Raw genomic sequence first — 23,288 nt, 5'->3', positions numbered from 1 at the left:
CAAATTAGGATGGTAAGTCTACCAAGGGGTGACACAATTCATTAGTGTGGTTAAATATCTAAGCACTCACACAACATATTGAATAACATGTAAAGTAGGAAAACGCATAATGATGAAGGTCATAAATATATGTTGTGTGTAGGTGATAGAGATATAGATGGACATTTAAATGTGCAATTCAAGGTTCCATTATTTTCCTTGAGTGTAATTTTGTTTAATGTCCTCTAATTGATACGCATCGACCAAGTTCCATCCTTCTTTGGCACAATAATGATGGTCAATCACATGGTGAGATACTTAGTCGAATGCCACCTTGTTCCAGTAGTTGTTGAAATTTATTCTTTAACTCATTTGCATCTATAACAAACTATCCGTACAACCCAATGTTTGGAAATGGAGAGTGCAAAAACAACTGGAACTCATGCTCCACTTCCCTCTTTGGTGGTATCCCTTTAGGCTCCTTAAATGCACTCTTATACACCTATATCAAATATTCTAGTTGTTATTTATATTCCTTAGCATACTACTCCAAGGATGACTTAGTCATCATGGGCTCTTCTACTGACTAATTTTATCTTAAAAATAATGAAACATGTTTCTTGCTAAAGTTAATCAACATTTTGGCCTAGTTGGCACTTACCAATGAGATCTTCAACTTGACCTTGTGCACGATGATCATGAATGAATTTCCATCTTTGATGAGGTCATATTGGTTGGATCCCCGCATGAATATCACTTCATTCATGTACATATAGGGACTCCTAAATACAATTCCACACACATCAGGTGGAACTACATCCAACTTTACTTCATCAATAAAATCAGCACTAATAAAAAAATTTGATCCTGCACTACTTGTTTACCTTTATCTTTGCCTCCTTATTGACCAAATTAAATGGATATGGGCTAGGATTTTCATGAGACTCAAGTCCTAGTTTCTTGACCAAATCTACGGCTATGATATTTTCCTATGATCTTGAGTGAAATATAACATCAAATTTTTCTTCATGACGTATATCTTCATATGTAAGACTCTGGTAATTCCCTTCTCTTTGTGTTTCTAATGGATACTTATATTCACCTCCTTCTACACTAATGTGCATATAATCTTCTAATGCATGTTTTAGCTACTTTCCACTTGATTACTCCACTCTCTAGCCATGAGATTTTTCTTCTTACAATCTTTCTTTTTATAGTTCTCCTCTGTATGACTATGAATGTGACAGTGGTAGCAGTGATTACTAGGATCTTTACATTGGTGAAATGTGGATATTGTTTTCTTTTCTTCCCCCCTTTCCCCTTCTTCTTCCCTTCCTTGGAAACATCCTAGTGCTCATACTTTAACCTAATTGATTTCCCTTTCTTTTGGCCTATGTTCTCTAGGTATTGTTCTTCTACACAAGCCTCATCCAACATTCTAGGTTTGAAAAAAATCACTTTCTTTTTCGGATGGTCATGTAGAGCCCCCAAATACTTGAGGATAATGTCTCATTTCTTTGGGAGATGCCCAACATTATGTCCATATTTCTAAATTCTATGATATACTCTTGTACACTCTGTCCATGTCGCTTCCTAAAATAATGTCATTGGATCCATTAGTTCTCTACATACCAAATAAGGTAGAACTATGACTTTATGAGAGTATTTAAATCCTCCCACTTAGTCACTAGAGGATATCCCTTTAGCCTCAGGGTTTTTATGTAGCTTTCCCAACATGTTAAGGCATGGTCCTGTAATTTTCATATGAGAAAATTTGTATATATTTTCCTTTATATGGTGAACACTAAAATAAACATATAATACTGCAATCAATGATTTATGACTCAAAGCACCAATATAACTTTGATATGTATTAATTTCAACCTTCGCTTCCATTTTGAACAGGGAATTTGAATGGTTCTTGACACTCAAATTGGGTCGTTCCTCTTCCAACTATTTCATAGACTCCCTCTCTAGTTCTTTATGATCCCATGATCTCCTCTATGATTTTACCTTTGAGTTATAACTTTCATCTTCTCCAAACAACTTGAGCTTATTGATCATGGCCATCATGATCAGGTTCACATTATATTTTATATTTGCAACTTGTGCTTCTAGTCATGCAAACCTTTCCTATCCAGGATCTTGATGATTATTAAGATATTAACTAGCCATGGTTGTGGTTTTATGAATTTTGATTTAACCAATTTGGATTTACTACAACTCCACAAAATATACCCAAAGAAACCTTGTCTTATACCAATATGACCTGTAAATTGTTGTGGATATTCCACTAGATAGTTTGTCACAACAAAACTACTAAAATATATTTGAAAATAAAAAAATATACACTATCATGGTTAAGGTCTCCTTAGATTTATGTATTCCTTAATTATTGTGTTATTATTATGTATACAATAGATAAGATATGGAAAATAGGGAACAACAAAGTTAAAATCACAAACCACAATGAACACAAGATATGATATGGAAACCTTTATAGGATAAAACCCAACTAGAAGGTTAGGTTTCTCTTCTTCCTCTTTCTTTGAATGGAAATAAATGCAATTACAAAAGAGTGAGACTTGTGGCCCATGGGATGCTACAATACATAAACCCTCTCTATTTTTTCTCTCTTTATCTACTCTCAACTACTCTTCTCATCTATGTGTTGTGGTAAAAAAAAAACCCCAATTTTGTACGTATTCCATAATAAAATGGGGACCCTTTATTTTGCCTAAGATTTGGAATTTATTCTTAAGAGATATTGAACTAATATTAAGCCTTTATCCTCATTATATATAGTCCAACCCCCTTTAAAAATCCAATTAGATCCTTTAAAAATTAAAAAATGTTTTAAAATTTTATATATTAAGTATTCAACGCATCGTCAATTATCAACCTTCTTGTTCTGTCTCAGGTGATAAAAATCTTGGGCATTTTATTGTAGCATAAAGTGTTGGAAACACTGAGATGGGGGTGAATTAGTGTTTCACTTAATTTTAATTAATTTATCACTTTCACAGCATTAGAGCAAGTTAAATTAGACAATCAACAACACATCACATGAAAAATACACAAGAAATTTTTAGGCAGAAACCCTTCTGAGAGAAAAACCACATAATTCTTTATAATATAAGTGATGAACATAATAGTTTATTAGCACTGACTGAAGGGAAGAAACAACTTCCTAGTACTTAGTTAGAAAAACATTTCATTTATTAGGAAGCACCAACTCCCTGAAAGGATGCACCAACACCAACACCAACACCAACACCAACTATAAGGATGCACAAAAACCCTATCAGCTTCAATCTACTACCCTAGCACCACCTTGCCACCCTGAAGTATTTTTAGGGACCGACCTCAGGGAGAATTCACTCCCTGCATTGCACCACCCTTAACATAGAAGATAAAATAATAATGACTTGCAGGATCCCATACTAGGGATAATGACCCACTTACATTGGATGTTATTCACTGAAAAATCACTTCACTTATACCTCTCCTCATTTAAGATAACTATTATATATTTTATTTAAACTTTGTACTAACACCTGTCAAGCATTCATGTTGTAAGTATAGTTCGAATGATCAACCTAAATTCCATATCTCTGGTCCTTAATGCTAATGTAGTGGATATTTTGTACAGTGTATGTTCCTCCTTGCTTATTGATATGTCCAAAGATTGGCATTAACTCTTCCCTTAAGAGTGCCTAAAACAACCTTAGTCAACCCTTTATTTTTTCTTAAAGAGAGTATCTTAACCAACCTTCGACATCCTTAGACAATGACCTAATATGCTTCTTTTAATAACTGCTTGAATACAGTCCCTTTGACTGTGTCCTACTCAATGAAACACAATCCAAAATTTCCCTTGAACACCACCTTAGATCAAGCCCCGATCTTCCCAAATAGGCCTAAATTTTGGCTCAACAACTGCAGCCTATTATAATATTCTCTTCATCCTAAATAGAGCTTATTTGAGCCTAACTATAACTAATATGGCTCTCACAAATGTGGCATCAACAAAATTTACTTTGCAAATGAACAAAACCTAACATGGGCCTTAGGATACCTAAGAATAGTCCACGGATCAGTTCAAAATAGCACCTAAAATAGGCTGAAAAAACTGCCTCAAGATGTCCTTCAAATCTGCCTTATACTCAACCTCATAAATTCCTTAGGAATAACCTCACAAGTGGTCGAAATTGTGCCTCAGGAGGACTGAAATTTGGCTCAGAAATGACCTATGATAAGGCCTCAGGAGGGCTAAAATTTGGCTAAGAAATGGCCTTTGATCAAGCCTCAAGATGGCTGAAATTTGCTCAGGAAAGGCCTCAGATCAAGTCTCGATAAATCATCTTAAGTTTAGGGAAAAATACCATACCAAAAGATAAAACTATCAATCCCAAATTCCCTTAGAAACTCAGACTCTTCTTCAGATAAGCAATGTTTCCCATGGCTTCGAACATTATTATAGTGATTTACATAAGGTAATGCAAGAAGAATTGATGATTTTGTATGGAAACCAAGTGCTCTATTTATAATTGAAGAATGGGTGTGAAAGGGTGCTAACTTACCCAAAATAAATTCAAATTTAATTCAAACTTTCCCCCATAACAAGGCCAACTTGATCTCCCCTTCTTAAAATTATTTTCAAAAAATAAAACCTCCTTTTAGGGGCTATCATGGAGAAGGAAAAGTGTGATATGAAGGAAATTTTTTAAACTACCAAGACCCACATAACTTATCCAAGGATAAACATAATTTTCTTAAATTTTAGTGCCCAAAATTTTGACAAAACAAATCATTCATTTTAGGGCACCCTGACCACAACATTGGGGCTTCAACTTTGAGAGAACATATTTCATCAACCATAAGGAGTCATGTAGCATACCACCTTCTATTGGAAATGGCATGACAAGTACTATCATATGATGATGGTCTAGCATGCATTCTCATGATCATATGCCATAACAAGATCAGGGAAAGAGGGGATTCTTATAACTTCTGCATGAGTTGGCATCAATGACAACTTATTTTCAACATTAAGACCTCTCAAACCCCCTAGCTGAGACAAAGACCTTTCCAACAACTACTAATTTGGTTTTCCATCAAAGTTGTATGTCACAAGACATAAAAAACTTAGAGACTTCCTAACGATGCCTTTCATTTATGTCCAATATACTTCACCCAATATGGCATGGACTTCAATGTAAAATGGTCAAGACACAATGGCACACACATGGGCTTACTTGATCACAATATTTTGCATTAGTTCCTCATCACCACACCCACTCAACGATGTTCTATTATTAAATTCTTTTCATTTCATTTTGTCTACTTCTCATGCCAAATCACCCTGCATGCATATGATTTCTTTTCAATCGTTAAATGTGTGTGAATTCTCTTTATTAAAGTACTCTAAAAATATTAATGTACCTCAAATTTCTAATACTAGTTTTCACTGTTGTAGTCCCCTAAGTCCGCTAACTCTATAATAATTCCAAAGATGGGAAGACAAACAAAGAAGAAAAAACTAATGGAAAAGCTATCAAAACCAATTATTGAGGAAGTTGATGACGGAAACCAAATTCATTTCTATTCTCAAATACAGTGATAGTGTTAATACTAGCATATCTTTGTGGAAGGAAATGTATAGGCTTTTTGAAGAAGAATTGAAGGGAAATGTGATTGCAAGTCCACCAAATGAAGAAGGAGCTAAAGGGAATTCTGACACATCTCTATGAGATGTTGCAAAATATTTCTTGCATAAAGTAGTTGCTCATCCTAGAATACTTCATTACACTAATATGATTTGTTGGTCCATTGAAATCACGGATACCACTAGGTGTTCAATTTATACTCCTAAAGGCACAATTTTTGGTTCTTTTTGGATAGAATATCTATAGGTTATGTAAAAAATTCCTCCACCTCAAATTACATATAACCCTAAATTTGTAGAATATTTTGTCGAATAGGAATGTACTTAGTATGATACTACACTTCTTATCTTAATTAAGGATTAGAGAAGAGGTTCAAGAAAACATAACAAAGAGTCTTCTAAGAAATATGCCATCATTGCTTTAAATTCTCCTTTTTCCTATCTCACTTCTATGATTTGCAGAATCTTTGGTAGAAAGGATTTCTTGCATTTTCCATTAGAATGGGTGCCTCTTATTCAAAGGTATTCAGAGGGATATGTATTCAATTGGGCCAATATCTTGTGACATAACCTTGCTATTCATATTAACGCTTTTCTCCGTAATAAAAACGTCACCTATAATCCCACTTTTTACATGTCATCCTTTATCCTGGATGCCATCTATTTCTCCACTTCCTTTTCAACAATGGGTTGGAAATGGACACCCTCCAAACCATTACCCATTCATGCATATCATAGAAATATTTGGGAAGATAATTATTCCAATAATTTTTACCAAATTTGTCATTGCGTTACTATACCTGTCATTGAATACTTATTTAATACAAAACCTCCTAGAATGTCTGAACATGCGATGGATTGTCTTTCAATAATTGGTGACTAGTTTTTAGAGGAAAATTTCACCTACATAAGGATATACGACTATCAAAGTCATTTGCATGATTTACCCCTCTACTTTCCTGATATATTGATTTGTATGGAAGTGGCTTATCAAATAGTAAAAAAATAAATAATGAGTCGAATTACAAAATTCTTAAAAGAAACTTTGGCCTGAACTCCTAGTTGAAATTAGCATTTACACCCTTCAAAACATCCAAAGTTCCTTAAAAGAACTAACTATCTATTAACCACTGAAGCTAGCCACAATTCCCTTCAAATTACATGATCCCTATAGTGAATTTGATAAGCATTGTACCAATCCAAGTATAAAGAAATATGCACATGAAGGATGTATTTATGATGATCTATTTTGTAAAAGTCATATTAGGAGGTTTCCAGGAAAGCAAAGAAGTTGTCCCCAGAAAACTATCAACATTTTTTAATATTCAGAGATGAAATGTGAGCTTCATTGCCATTAATATTGTAATAAGTGATAGTGGAAGAAATTTCATAGGGATTCCACATCTTCAACTCAAGAGGAAGTCATTACAAAAAAACTAGTATAGGATGAAAAAATAAATTTTTAAGTTGCCACTAAATTATTCAAAGAGACCATCCTTGAAAAAAAAGATGTTTTTAATATGAACCAACAGTGGGAACTATTTGAGAAAATGACTTCAGAGGTTCCTCAAAAAACCCTTAATGTGCCCACAATAGAAGAAATTCCTACACAAAATATTGTGGAAAAGATACAAGGGAAACGTTTGACATCTCCTTCTCTAGGTGCTTCTAAAACTCATCTAGTTGATCCAGAAGTTTTTATCAAAACTCTTATTAGCTCTATGTTAGGTACAGAGCAGGTTGAGATATTGCCAATTTCTATGATTTCTATTGAAATAGAACACATACCATCTATTGAAGTCTTTAATAGCCTTGAGAAAAAAGCTATAGTAAGGAGAATCATGAGGAAGCGAATGGTTGAAGATACAAAAGTGTTATCTGTAGCCCCCTTGTAGGTAGTTTGGGATGGAGCTCAATTGACACCAGATCATATTATGGAAGAGTTATATGTGTATATTAGGGCATATTCTAATGCCGATATTGATTTTTCTACAAAATTAAAATAATTGATCAAGCAAAAGGACAATAAAATTCAATAATTATAACATAATTCATCCCAAGAGAGAAATCAAATGTAGGTAGACTTAAAGATCAAGTAAGCATAAATTGTCGAAATGTAGTGTAAATTTCAAGATGGAAGCCAAAAGAAGGATTCTTAGATAAATGAATTACATATAAATTTCCATCAACCAGATTCTAATATGGTAGACTTGGCACAATTCAAACAAGACACTATTAGCATCAATCAACAATTCCTTCATTAACAAAAATTAGTTGTGATAAGTTAAGCTTGGCATATGTCTAGGATAGGTTAGCTAATTCCTATTTCAATGATATGATTGATATGGATATTGAGTTTGATGAATCAAAACATAAATTGAATGAGATATAGCCTCAGAAAAGGGATCAGAAAATACACTTTCTAAGTCTATAAAAAATTAGTGAAATGTAAAAGACTATTTATTAAGGCTAGGAAAGCTTATTTATGCTCTTCCAAAGAAATAGTCTTGGAAACACAAAAATTTTACTGTAAACTCATTTTTTTGTGAGCTTATAATAAAAAAATTATGCTTTCTACTGGTTTCCCCTTTGGGGTTTTTCCAAGGTCATTACCCAAAAATACTTGTGCCATTTTTTAAAGGTTTTGTTTCTTAGTTTTTGCTTAGTATTTGAAGTAAGTGATTCAATTTGTATTCATTTATAAGTTCAGTTTATGCATTTATGAATAAGAATTCAACTATTAAAAGTAAGAAAATTATGAAATGTTATTGAAACTGAAAATTTTTATATTGGGTTATTGAAAACTTCATATGGTATCAGAGCATTGATACTAAAAGGGGAAACATTTCAATAAAATACCAAGGTATTTTTGGGTTTTCAAGAAAAAGGGATTTTTTTTGGAGTTCTAAATGAAAGATCAAAATTTTTGTATATTCTCAAGTAGAGGCCTAAATTTTTTTGGGTTCTTAAGGAAAGGTCAAAAATTTTCTCAATTCTTAAGGAAAGGTCAAAATATTTCTAGGGTTGCAAGAAAGTTGTAGGTTGTTCATCAGAATGAGGGTTGGCCCTTGTTACTAGTTGAGTAGGTCATATGTGTTGAGAAATCTAGGGCATTAACATTAGGTGATTTCTCTACCATTAGTAATTGCTTGTGAATTCTTTTTACTTATTTAGATTAAAATATTCTTGTTATTAGATTATTAGTCTTCTTACTTCATCAAACAGTAACCAATGCACGAACATAAATAGACAAGAGACATAGAATGTAGGCTACCATCTAGGGCCAAAACCTCTCACTCTTTGAGAGGAAAACCTGCACAAATTATTCTTATAGAGATTCCAATTGAGGAATACCAATACAAAGACCCTTGACATATTAGCAACTCCAAGACCAAGACACTAGATATTTATCATTCTTCTTGACTCCTCCTCTTCTTAGACCCTCTTTACACTGAGATCATCTCTTCAACGAACTGTAGATATACTATTCATGGCAATGAAACTTTTCAATGTAATTGCACCAAAATGTGGCCTTTGAAGAAATACCAAAACACAATGATACATCACTGAATAATAGCTCCTTAACTAGACAAAGATTTGTTGTACCTTCATCACTCCTTGCTATCCCTTGATCCATTCGAATTTTTCTCCCTTTTATATCACTATCCATTCGAGACTCAAAGAGGCATCCGAACAATCTTCTGTAGTTCCTCCTTGTTGTAATTTTGTTGTCCTTTCATCATGAAAGACCTTTGCTATCCCGTAAATATCTATCTAAACTTCATATGAATTATCCTCTTCTTTGTGATTGGAATCCAGGCTTGATTGATTGTAATAACTATCTAAAAAACTTAGAGTAATTAGAACTCTAATCTTTGTGGAAATGCGAAGAGATCAACTGTGTATATATAGTAGTTTGTTTCCATAAATAAGCCAACATTATGTATTGAAGGGATGTGTTTCCAAAATAAGTGAGATAACATGTGTTTCTATTTCTTCTTAAGACAGACATGAATATGAGAGTTTGTGCTTGTCATTTGAGGGCTTTCTAGACATTTTATAGACTCATATACATTGTTATATCCCCAAGAAGGGTTCTTCATACATGAAATAGACTCTTTGACTCTAATGAAAAATCCTAAGGTGCTCAATGGGAGCCATTTAAATAAAATATCTTGCTCATGAAACCCATGAAGCAATGCATTATAAAAATAATTATATTCTCTTCTTTTCATCATTTACAAAGATCATAATTACATGTCATTATGAAGACCAGACCTAGTTACATTTTACAACACTCTCTCTTAACTAGGGAGATATTCATGATGGCACCTTGTCATTCTCAATCTAAATAATTTCTCATAAGAAGATTCAGATTGGTAACCCATATGTCTAGCATCATATCAACCAACATTTTCACATAGCAAGTCCTTGACTAACAACTTTATCCACATGGTCAGATCACAATGCTAGCAAGATCAATGATCCATAGACACCTAATTCATTGTCTCTCACGGTACATACTCCACCTGGGTGTTCACAGTGCATGACCTTCCATTAGACTATTCTTTGATTGCGTATCTAATCCTCAAATAATATCGGTTCACGACTACTCTTGTCCTGAATTCCCTGCTACATTCTCAAAGAGTATCGATTGTCAGATGGTTATCGAATCCTCTATTCTTTCTTCCCAAGTGAAGACAAGAATGTAGTGTCAATCTCTCCCTCTCAATTATGGAGGACATATCAATTCCAATAAAATAATGTACTCATTCCTACAAAAGGAATGTACCTAAGCTCCCTCTTGGCTTAGAAAATTTAGGTTCCCTCTTAATTAGGGACCTGTTATCTCAAAACCAGACCCTGATAGGCTGCTGATCAGGTAGACTTCAAGTAACTCTTTCAAACCTACTTTAGGTTGAGGCTTAGGCTCCTCAACTTGAGAGGGCTTTCTCACAAGATTAAAGATTTGGATAATGAATAAGATGGCTAACTCTATGAAACAAAATGAACAATTATAAGAGGTTGAAACACAATTAGAAAGTATCCATTTGGCTTATGGAGTCGGATATGCTTCAGTAGTGACAGTAAGGTTAGCTTTGCATAGAAGCCAGGGCATTCTGAATCCAACATATGCAGAACACACCAAACACATAGAAGGCCAACACAGTTTACGAATATATGAAGGAAATTAGAGCACTGTTATTGATTTCTAAGTAATCACATATTCATAACACTGTAGATAATAGGAAAAGACAACACAAGACATTCATCACATCGAATTCTTTCTGATTCCTGAGAAGCAAAACCAATATTGTATTACTAAAAACAAAGTCTTTTACATAAAGCCAAATATCAGAGCCTTTTTCAATAAATTTCCAACCACAAATTATGACTGTGAGTGCTTGGCTTTTCTTGAAACTTGAAATCTGAGCGTACCAAGGTACCTAACGACTCTAATGATGAAGATAAGCGATTGGACATGATAGGAAAAGTGTATAAACTGAAAATTGATGATGTAAACATAACGGACCTTGATAGATATGACAGCTGAGCAAGATTTGCTATAGATCCACACGAATCCCCGATTTCGTAGCGCAACCAGTGCAAAATCTGGGTTTTGCGCTACGAAAACACCTAGACTTGTTTCCGTGCTACGAAAACACCTAAACTGCTTTGTAACACATAATAACCTTAAAACAAGCTTGATACAAGGAATCTATGCAGGTTGTGGGACCAGTGATGAATGAGAACAGATTATTGACCTTTATTTAACCATACCACAAAGATTCTAAAGATATAGACACTACATTGAACATGGAAAAACTGAACCTGGACTAACACCTAACCTTCACAATCAAACTGATGTGAACAATTTAGTAATCGCTTCTTAAGTGATAACATGACCTACAACACCTCTTCAACCAGCTGCCTGAAGAGCTTCTTCCTTCAATGTAATGAATTTCTTTGTCAAGGAGTTTTCATATTTTGTGGCTTCTACGTATGGCACAAAAATTCCATCACTTTAATCCATGGCTCAGTCATGTCATTATTCCTTTCATTAGAAAGTGATCAATTAGTCTTCATCTGGACTCGCTTCATGTCATGTTCCTTCCCTTGGTAGGCCTGCATAAACCCATCCAGATATTTTTTCAAAAATAAGAAATGAAAACTTGAATAAAAATTACTTTTGTGATGGTATTTCATCATGGCATCTTCCAGTGTGCATCAGCATCATGCATACATATTGACGTATTTCCCAAATATATCCATTTCAAGGGTCTCCATCTTTTTTAGACTTGCATCAGAGTCTTCATTTATTTCCCGAATATTTCCTAGTCAAATTTTCTTGGTCTTTCGGATGTTGATTTCCTTTACCATGGTTTCATAACTCACAACCTCTTCCTTTATTTCTTCACACATGATATTCCGAGGAGCTTCCATTCATATTTCATAAATTGCAGGCATCCACCTCATACTCCATATGAGGACATATTATGTTGATTTCATCTAGTGTGACCCATGCCTTTCGACATTCTTTCATAGGAGGAGATTCCTTTCCTTTGATCATGCTTCTGAATTACCTACAACCATACAACATGACTTTATAAAATCAAATACAAGTATACATACCTCATTTACCTTGAGGTCATCTAGGCTTATTTTAGCAGCTTCCTTGATTGAAAATCTCTTCAACCCCTTGATCTGCTTCATTTCTTATGTCATCATACCATCATCCCATGAATTCCACAAGTTGAAGTTCCTGATGAAACACTTTCTTCCTCTATGGATTAGTGAATCTTCAATGAAGATTCCATTGGAGAATCTTGAGGATCTTGCAATCCCTATCTAGCAAATTTTTCCTATTTGACTTAATGTATGATGAGCCTTATCATGGATGAATTCTTCCTTTCCTTAATTTTCCAATGAGATTCTGAAGAGCTATATCCTTCATATTTGATAAGACATCCTTCATGTTTCCTATGGTGATGTCACAATCTCTTACTTCTAATGCTTATCCTCTTCCTTTAACTTCCTTCTTTCAACTTTCTCCACTTCTTTAGTGAAATTGACTTCTTCTCTATTCTCCTTGTTATTTTCCTTGAACTTAGGAAAATATTTCCTTTAGTGCTCATATCATTGAATCTTAGATATGTTCTTCTTTCCTTTCGACAAATGTCTGAATTATTTTTTCCCTCAACCTGTCTTTTCCTTTCTTGCATAGAGACCACACTTTTTTGAATGGGATAGCCTTCTTATCCTCATAGGCATTTGTCACCTTGTTCATCAATTAGTGTATTTAGAACAATGAATATTATCTCATCCCGAATCTTTCAATTTAGATCTTATGAAGATAACCATTTGTCCTTTGATACCTTCAATTTATGTAGATCATATCTAAGTGATGTGACCTTCCTTATCACATCTTAAGAGCATAGTTCTACCATCTTATCATATATATATGTTAGTTGTATTCAATACTACTATATGAGGGGACATTTCATGAAAAATATCTTTACAAGTATTCATAGGATACTCCATTGATATGTTCAATGAATTCACTTTCTTTGAGGACTATGCCTATCCTCCTTATGCAAGGAATTTCGATGACCCAACCAACATATAGATCTCCTTGCAAAACGAAGTCATTTTACCAAATTTGATTATAGAAATAAAGATACTCACTTGACAAGTGAAGATGAAATCATAAACTTGATCACTTTGATGGTGGATGAAGAAGATGTATTAGTGCTCCTTTTGTATGATCTTCTTTCAAATGAAAAGCACTACTTCAATAAAGGGGATTTCTTCTTTTATGATGTCAACACCTTTAGATCTAGCTTCCTTTATTGGTGGTGATTGATGAGGATGTTTTTGATGCTTCCTTGGATGATCTTCTTCACGGATAAGGATGAGATCCTCGATGCAATGATAGGGAGCTTGCCTTATATATTTTGAAGATGATAATTCCTTCTTGCCTTCAAGATACTTTGACTTCTTTGATAGTGAATGAATGCAGCTCAGAAATGCTTCTAGGATCTCCACGATGATGTGATCTTAGTCCCAGAAATGCTTCTTTATACTTTGGGTTTCCTTGCCTTGTAGATCTCTTTATCTTGATGAGGGTCCTTTGTTATTTTTATAAATATTATAGGATCCAATATTCTTTCTGGTGTATACTTCTAGTTTCCTTTATTTGTAGATCTATTCGTCTTGAGTAGAAATAAGGTTTTGGCCTTAATTATTTGATGACCTTCTTCTTTGATCTATGGTTTGATTCTTAAATGTAGATCCTTCACTTTGCTTTGATGTCTTCCTTGAAATTCGATCCTTGAGTGTCTCTTATATTAAATTCCCTTCCTTAACTGTCGCCTTAGCTTTGTTACCATGTTGAGAAATCTAGGGCATTAACATTCGGTGATTTCTCTACCACCAATAACTTCTTGTGAATGCTTTTTACTTCTTTAGATTAGAATATTCTTATTATTATATTATTAGTGTTATTTCTTCATCAAACAGTAACCAATGCATGAACATAAATAGACAAGAGACACATAATGTAGGCTACCAACTATGGCCAAAACCTCTCATTCTTTGAGAGGAAAACCCACAGAAATTCTTTTTATAGAGATTCCAATTGACGAATACCAATACCAAGACCCTTGACCTATTATCCACTCAAATACCAAGACACTAGTTATTTGTTCTTCTTCTTCGACCCTCTTCGCACTAAGATCATCTCTTCAACGAACTATATATATACTAGTCATGGCACATGAAATTGTCAATGTAATGTCACCAAAATTTGGCCTCTGCAGTAGCACCAAAACACAGTGATACATCACTGAATAATAGCTCCTTAACTAGAAAAATATTCATTGTCCCTTCATCACTTCTTGTTGTCCCTTGACCCATATGAAATGTTCTGCAGTTTATATCATTGTCCATCCAAGACTCAGAGAGGCATCCAAACAGTTTTCTATAGTTCCTCCTTGTTGTAATTATGTTGTCCTTTCATCCTGAAATACCCTTGATATCCCCTAAATATATCTATAAACTTCATCTGAATTATCCTCTTCTCTGTGATCAGAATCCAAGCTTGATTGACTGTAATAAATATCCTAAAATATCAGAGTAATTTGAAATCTAATCTCTGTGGAAATGTGAAGAGCCCAACTATGTATATATAGTAGTTTGTCTCCATAAATAAGATGACATAATGTATTGAAGGGATGTGTTTCCAAAATAAATGAGTTGACATGTGTTTATATTTCTTCTTAAGGTCAACATGAAGAGGAGAGATTGTTCTGTCGTTGGAGGGATTTCTAGACATTTTATAAGCTCATATACATTGTTATATCCCCAAGAAGGGTTCTTCATACATGACATAGACTCTTTGACTCTAATGAAAAATCCTAAGGCACTCAATGGGAGCCATCTAAAATAAAATCTCTTGCTCATGAAACCCATGAAGCAAGGCATTACAAAAATAATTTTATTCTCTTCTTTTCATCATTTACAAAGATCATAATTACATGCCATTATGAAGACCGGACCTAGTTACATTTTACAACAATATGGATACAAGTTTGAAGATAGCTTTGAGGGGGGCTAGAAAAATTCAACCCATGAAAGGATAGGGTAGTAATGATTACAAAGGAATATGAATTTTGGGTCATAGTTGAGAAGATTGTCACAGTTCTTATGGATGCAACATTTTTGGATAAATATAACAAAAATAATGTTAAATCCAAAAGGATTACCCTTGATGCCATTAAAGACCATGTGATTCCTCATGTTATAGGTAAGAAGAATGCATATGGGATGTGTGATTATTTATGCAAGTTATATCAGAGCTCAAACCAAAACAAAAATATGGTGTTGAAAAAGAAGTTAAGAAGCACCAAGATGACTAAAATCAATACAATTACATCATACCTTACTAGTGTCACTAGTGCGGGATGAATTGGGTGTTGCTGGTAAGAAGGTGGAGGAATAAGAGTTGGTTACAATAGTATTGAATGGTTTTTTCTAAACCATGGGATAGCTTTGTGTGCAGAATTGTTACCTGAGAGAACATGCCCAATAGGGAGGGACTCTGGGATGATTTTGTGCAAGAGGAGCTTAGAATTCGTTCAATCTATATAGGTCAACAACAAGGGAATGATGAGGAAAATTTGGTTCTTTCAGCAAAGGGAAAGAAAAGGTCCAATGAAGGTTGTAAAGGTGGTGCTATGTCAAAGAGTGAATAGAAAAAGTATATGAGAAAAGTCAAGTGATTTTCATGTCATAAGTTGGGTCACTATGAAGGTTAGTGTCCTAATAATAGGAAGAAGAAATAGGTTGTAGCTTCGGCTGAAGTGGATGATTTTTCCATTCAGTTTGAGAAAGAATTTTCTTTATTGCTTTCCATGAGTGAAACATCTACTAGTTCTTGGTATATAGATCGTGGGGCCTCCAGCCATATGACAGATATACATGAGCACTTTACATATCTTACAAAGAGTGGTGTGGATCTTGAGATGGAGTTTGGAAATTACTCCAAAGTCAAGGTAGTTGGGCATGGTATAATATCATTTTAGAGGGAGTTTCGACTACCTATGGTATTGAAGGAAGTACCATATGTTCCTAGGTTGAGGAAGAACTTGATATCAGTTTCTACCATAAAGGACATAGGGTATTAATTTGTGTTCTACGATGGAAAGGTACTCATTCATCCTAAGGGATCTAGTGTCACAATGAAAAAAGTGATTAGGATCAAATAGGGGAAACTATACAAGCTTATGTTTCATCTAGTTCAAACCTTGATACACAGTATTATTAGTAGTGAATTATGTGAGTTATGGCATAAGAGGATGGCCCATTTGCAACATGGGGATCTTAGTGTGCTAAGGGATATTGTTTTAGGATTACAAGAGTTCAATATAGAGCATCAAGATGTGTGCAAAGGGTTTGCACTTGGAAAGTGCACCTAGAATTTTTTTCTAAGGAACAATGGCAAAGTAGTAGGGATTCTAGATTTGATACACTTATATATGTGGTACAATGTCATCAGTCTCTTTGAGTGAGTATGAGAATTATGTTACCTTTATAGAAGAATTCTCCAGGAAAAGTTGGATTTACTTCATGAATACCAAGATTCAGGCCTTTATCTTGTTCCAAGAGTTCAAATCTCTTTGGAGAACCATATGGGGAGGAAAATTTGAGTGTTGGGGTCAAAAAATGGGGGTGAGAATACCTCCAATGAATTCATAAATTTATTTGTATAGGATGGAATTAAATAAGAGCTTCCAGTTATGTACAACCCATCATAGAATGGGGCTTTTTAGAGACAAAACAGGGCCATTGTTTGGGTAGCAATAGCCATGTTACATGATTAGGGTATACCATTTTTCCTTTCGTTGAGGCATGCAACACAATTTTTTATATCCACAACAAGAGTCATCATAAGGTGTTTGGGAGTAAAACTCTTGAGGAGGATTTTATAGTGAAGAAAATTGAAGTTGGGCACTCTAGGATTTTTGGGTGCTTGACTTATTCACATGTCCCCTCAGAGAAGAGGGAAAAAATAAAGCTGACAATAGAAAATGGAATTCTTGTCAGGTACAATGAGAGTTAAAAGGCTTACCACAATACATTCCTACTTTGAGGAAAACAACGGTTAGGAAGGATGTGAAATTTGAGGAGGATCGAGCCTTTAGGTGGTCATACGAGTCAAATAAAGGGAGCAGCAAGCTGCTAAGTCTCAAGTGAGTACAACATAGGTTATAGGGTCATAGAGTATAGGTTCATAGGTTTTAGGGGTTACAAGTTTGCATACCATAGGTGCATAGTCTTCAGGTACACGACCTTAAGATGAGAAGGATGAGTAGGAGTACTCTACTTCACAAGAATTTACTTCAAGGAAGAGGAATCTAATATGGCTTCAACATACTTTGAAGGAATCCAAAGAGTCTGTGGGGAGTCCCAAGAAGGTTGTTAGGGACAATAAGCCACCGATGAGGTTTTGTAGCTATATGGATTTGGTGAGAAACATTAGTGAATTAAAGCCTTCTACTTTTGAGGAGGAAAAAGACTAGTAGGTATAGAGGGACGTCATGGTGGAAGAGTACAATTACATCATTAAGAATGATGTGTGGGAGGTTGTACCAAGACCTAAGGGGAAATCAAAGGTGCATTCTAAGTGGCTATATAAAATTAAGTATGTTGAAGATGTTAACATTAAGGAGTACAAAGCACAATTTGTGGCACGGAGGTTCTCATAGATAGAGGGATTTGAATATGAGGATACTTTTTCATCAGTTTTGAGATACACTCCAATCAAGGCAATCATTTCCATGGTAGTAGAGATGGGCTAGTGGATACATCAAATGGATGTAAAGATAAAATTTTTTAAGGAAATTATACAAGAGGAGGTTTATATCAAGTAGCCGTAGGGATTTTAGGTGCATGGGAGAGATTCTCATGTTTGCAAGATAAAACAGGCTTTATATGGACTAAATAAATCTCCTAGAACTTGGTACTCGAGGATTAACACCTACCTATAGTAGATGGGTTTTAAGAAGAGTGAGGTGGATCCCAACCTATATTACACAATGGCTAGTGGAGATCCTCTTATTATCATACTATATGTGGATGATATTTTTATTACAGGGTTAGAGAGGCTCATATGTGGTTGAAAGTGATATCTTAATTCAAATTTTGATATTAAGGATATCAGGTTGAAGTGTTAGTTTTGGTGATTGGAGGTTTGGCAGGAAACAAGGCATTTTTTTGGGATAGTGGAAGTATGCATTTGACATATTAAAGAAATTTTAGATGGATGTTTGTAGTTCTATGCCAACACCAATGACAACCAACTCAAAGAAGTTGAGTTCTTCTAAGGTTGATTTGGTAGATCCCACTTTGTATTGACAACTAATAGGATTGTTTATGTATTTGGTCAACACCTGTCCATATTTGTATTTTGTTGTCAACACTCTCAGTTAGTATCTGGTTGAGCTAAGGAGAGTTCACTTGGTGGAAAAAAAACATGTGCTTATGTACCTTCGAGGTACAGTGGATTTTGGTCTAGACTATAGGCAAGGGGATGGAGTCAATTTGACTAGTTACATAGACTCAAATTAGCCAGCCAGTGTAGTGGATAGGAAAAGAATTTTATGGTGTTGTTTCAATTTTGTCTTGGCAGTTGTGTCATTATTCAATATGAAAAAAAAGTTAGTGGCACTGAGTTATATTGAGGCAAAGTATATGGCAACTATTCAGGTGGGTTGTGAGGCCATATGGATTTGCAAGTTACTGGTTGGGTTATTTGGTTAGCAGATGTAACCTACAATGATTTCTGGCAACAATCAGAGTTGTATTAAACTCTTAGAAAATATAGTTATTCTTGATAGCTCAAAACATATTGAGATTATGTACCACTTCATCTAGGATCATGTTTAAAGAGGGGAAATTGAGCTCAATATGTATCCACATATGAGTAGGTTGCAGACATTCTCGTAAAGTCATTAATGAAAGGAAGGTTTTTGTTTTTTAGATATAAGTTGGGAGTGGTGAATAACACTTTACCTACTAAGAGGGAGTGTTGAGATTTTAGCTCAAAAAAGTGTCTTCCCCATTGGCTTGGTGTCTAGCATGTGGGAGAACTTCCAAAAGTGGTCTCTAGAACATCAACTTTAGTTGTTATAAAGTTAAAGTGATTTTTTGCATTATTAATGAATAAATTGACTTAAGTGATTTAAATTGTGATAAAGAGATATTATATCACAATTTTATATCTTATGGTTCAATGTATTTTCTCTTATAGGTTTAGTTTATACATTTAAAAACAAGCTTTAAACTCTGACAAGCAAGAAAATTGTGAAAATTTTGAAAACCTTTATATTGGGTCAATGAAAACTTTACAAATAATTAACAATTTTGAACAATTAATACAACCATTTGGTATATATTTTATTGAGAATTTTCATTGTCTAATTTTGTGGTCTTTTGACAAAAAAATAATTTTAGATTTTGCCAAGAATCTAGATTTTTTTCTTTTCTTTTCCATACATGTTTTTATCTTCTTCTTTTTTCTTGAAGAGTAAGTGGAGGATGGAACAAGGGTAGGAGTTTAATTTCCTTTACACACAAATTGCATCATAAGTTGTTGAAATATTAGTGAAATAAAATCATTCTGATTGGTAGGTTTGTTACAAATTTTGGTATATGGCTATTGATTTCAAAAGAAATTGTTGCTTCATTAACCATCTTTATCTTTAAAGACCGTTCTTCAAGACTTCTTCCACCTCATAAGGACCAAGCCAGTGATTGAGAAACATGCCTTTGAAGTCCTTAAACTTGGAATAAAAAATCAACGCCCAATCATCAACGTTAAACTATTTTTCCTTTATATAAGCCTATAAAGCCTCTGGAAGTATTTTTGGCCAATTCTTCAGATGAAGTTATATTTTCTTGGTCATAATTATCTCCAAAATATTATTAGTTGACTCCACTTGACCATTGGCCCATGGTTGATAGAAAGTATATTTACAAAGTTTTATTTTATATTAGTATACTATTCATTTCATAAGTCTAGAGGCAAATTGTTCTCTTTGGTCAGTAACAATTTCCCTTAACACTCCAAATATTACAAGTATGTTCAAAGAGGAAATTAACTATGTATGTTATATTTCTCAATCTGATGTTTTTTCTTCAACCCATTTAGTAACATATTTAATATATACTAAGATGTATATGTTTCCTTTTGAAGGAGGTTCAATAGGACCAATGAAATCAAGAGCCCATTTTTCAAAAGGATCCACAAGAACTTGTGGTTGTCTGGGAATTTCATTAGAAGATATTGGTTGTCCCATCCACTGATAGCTATCACAACTTCTGATATATTATGTGACATCTTTAAAAAGGCTTGGCTAGTAATATCCCAAATGAATTATTTTATAACCAATTCTCTTATTTGCAAAATTTCCGCCACAAGGTTCATTATGACAAGCTTCTAAAATAGCTAAAACCTTACCTTCTCTATCACATCTTCTAATTATAAAAATAGGCCCTGTGTAGAAAATATTTCCTTTAATCCATGAATATCTAGCACTTTGTTTATCTTTTTCTTTTCTTTTGGTGTAAAACTTGGTGGTAAATTTCCAAAAGATCATTTTTTTATGACAAAAAACCATGGAATTTTAATACATATGAGAAGTAAATGTTCATATGTAAAAGTATCAGAAAATGGAACAATATCACCAGGATTTATAAGGTGAAAATGAAAGTCACCACTTGATTTCGTTGAAGAATGTAACTAGTGTCGGTCTTCATAATTGTATTTGAGTCATAATGTAATGTATTTGTCAAAAGAAAGAAAAAGAAAATTTATTGTAAAAGAAATTGACTTATTAAAGCATGGGTTTCATGCTTGGGTCAATGGTTAATAGGTCAAAGCCTCCATTGCAGGCTTCTAGGGTTTTGTTGTGGTACCCAACAATCCCCTATTATTTATAGTTAGAACATTTAAATAATGGGGACCCTTTTAATTTTTTCTTTAGGTTTTATAATAAATAAATTAATCATAATAGATTTATATTTCAAAAAATTCCAAAAAACCCAAAATATGTCATTTTTTATTATCTTTTAGGTTTAAGCCCTAGTTGAATAACTTAGGTTTACTTTTTAAATAAAATTATGCATCACAAATGTTTAGAAGCCATGATAATATCCCTTATCAAATGTTGTGATGCGAAATATCCTTCGCAAATAAAGCTTCTCTCAATAAAATGAAGAAAATAAAGGAAAACACTCTCCCACACATAAAGCTTCATCTGACCTACCACATAAACACCTCATCATTTCAGATCATAGATCACGATCACACATCCCTACTAGCTCTTTATTAGCTCATACATTTCTATGTTGCGATTGCAATAGAAAAGAAATGTTGCCTGATCTCCGATGCGATGTATGTGATATTGCATATTGCAAATCACACATCACAGCATCACTTCAAACGAAATACTTCCAAAGAAGATTTATGATGTGAAATTGCTAACTAAGCTCCACTTAATGAGTATCCGTGTGTACTTAGATTTTCACTAAATTTCAAATCTAACAGTTTTAATGTCCCTTGTTTGACGAAATTGTTTAATTGGCAGGTTGTTATTTGAAACTTATGTATTTATCCCGAGTGCACTTTCATCATTGGAGATCTAAAACATTCATCTATGTTTCCTTTCTGCAAGATAAAACTAATAAACGACATTCTGTTGAAATTTCCAAAGAAGGAAAGAAATGAAAAGGGTTGTTTGTTCAAACAAAAGTAACTCATACCAAACTAGAAGCAATAGAGATGGCTCCATTATTCATGCACACAACATGTACATCGGATTTTGGTACCTCCTCCTAGGAATCGATATATAATCTATTTGAAGAAGAAAGACTTAGGGTATTAGCATCCAAGAAAGCAGCATCAAATGCCCCATCATCATCTGAGGCTACTTTCTCTGATGTTGCCAATTCCTTTCTTCACTGAAGTGTTGCATGGACTAAACTCCTACCCTATGCATATATGATCAAGTGGATGATTGATAATGTGAATATCAAAGACATGACATTCTTGAAATCAAGGAAAATGATAGTAGGATCCTTCAAAGCTGTAGATTTGAAGAGAATGTATCATTTGCCAGACCCCCAGAAGATTTACGACAAACAGTTTCTTAAAAGGTTTGTAGAGAAGAACAAATTAGAGTCGGAGCCCATTAGACAATGGAGACAAGACCCAAGCAAGCACAAGCATGATAGTAAGGGTATGTATTCTTTAGCTTCTCTTGTTAGTCTGTTCTACTATGCTATTGCTATGATATGTAGACTGTTCAATTCTCCGAACACACAAAAAATTGCAGTTGAATGGGTTCACTTTATTCAAGCTGCTTCTAATTCTGAAGTTATGAATTGGGCTACTATCTTGCCCAACAATATTGCGTCCAAAATCTTTAAATATATGAAAAATCACAGTGTTTTAGAGAGAATCGTGCCAAATTTTTATATGAGTGCCTATATTATGGATGCCATTTGTTTCTCTTTTGATTTTCCTTCAATGGGATGGAAATGGACACTCGAAGATCCTACACCAATTCACTTATATCATGATATCCTATGGGAATCTAAGTACCAGCCTCATTTTTATAGAATTTGCAATAAAGTAATGATGCCTTTGTACAAAGCAATTTTTTATCGAAATGCCCCAAGGTTGTCTCAAGAAGCCACGACAGACTTCATTATTTTTGGAAGTTGGTTTAGTGAAGAGAATTTTACTTATGTCAGAGTATTTGGGAGTCTTGCAGCCCCACATGTTCTTCCTATTTATGTTCTCAATAAGCTTTTGGCCTGGGAAATTGCCTATTAGACCATAGGTCATGGTGTGACTAAAGTCTTGAAAGACTCCAAAAAGGCTATTTGGCCACAATTTCCTATTCAATGTGGAGTCTATGCTCTTGACAATTAAAATCATGTTGTCCTAGAAATCAAACAAATTGAGGGCATGCAGCTCCCCACTATTCCTCCTAGATAGTACGACCCTAAAAAGGTCATTCATGATTTCACCACTCAGGTTAAAATAAGGCCATTTGTTCATGAATCTAATGACTTT

This window comes from Pinus tabuliformis, chromosome 6 (assembly GCF_031772625.1).
Source record: "Pinus tabuliformis cultivar Carrire ecotype Pingquan chromosome 6, CPIR1, whole genome shotgun sequence".
Taxonomy (NCBI): Eukaryota; Viridiplantae; Streptophyta; class Pinopsida; order Pinales; family Pinaceae; genus Pinus; species Pinus tabuliformis.
This window is presented reverse-complemented; position numbering follows the sequence as displayed.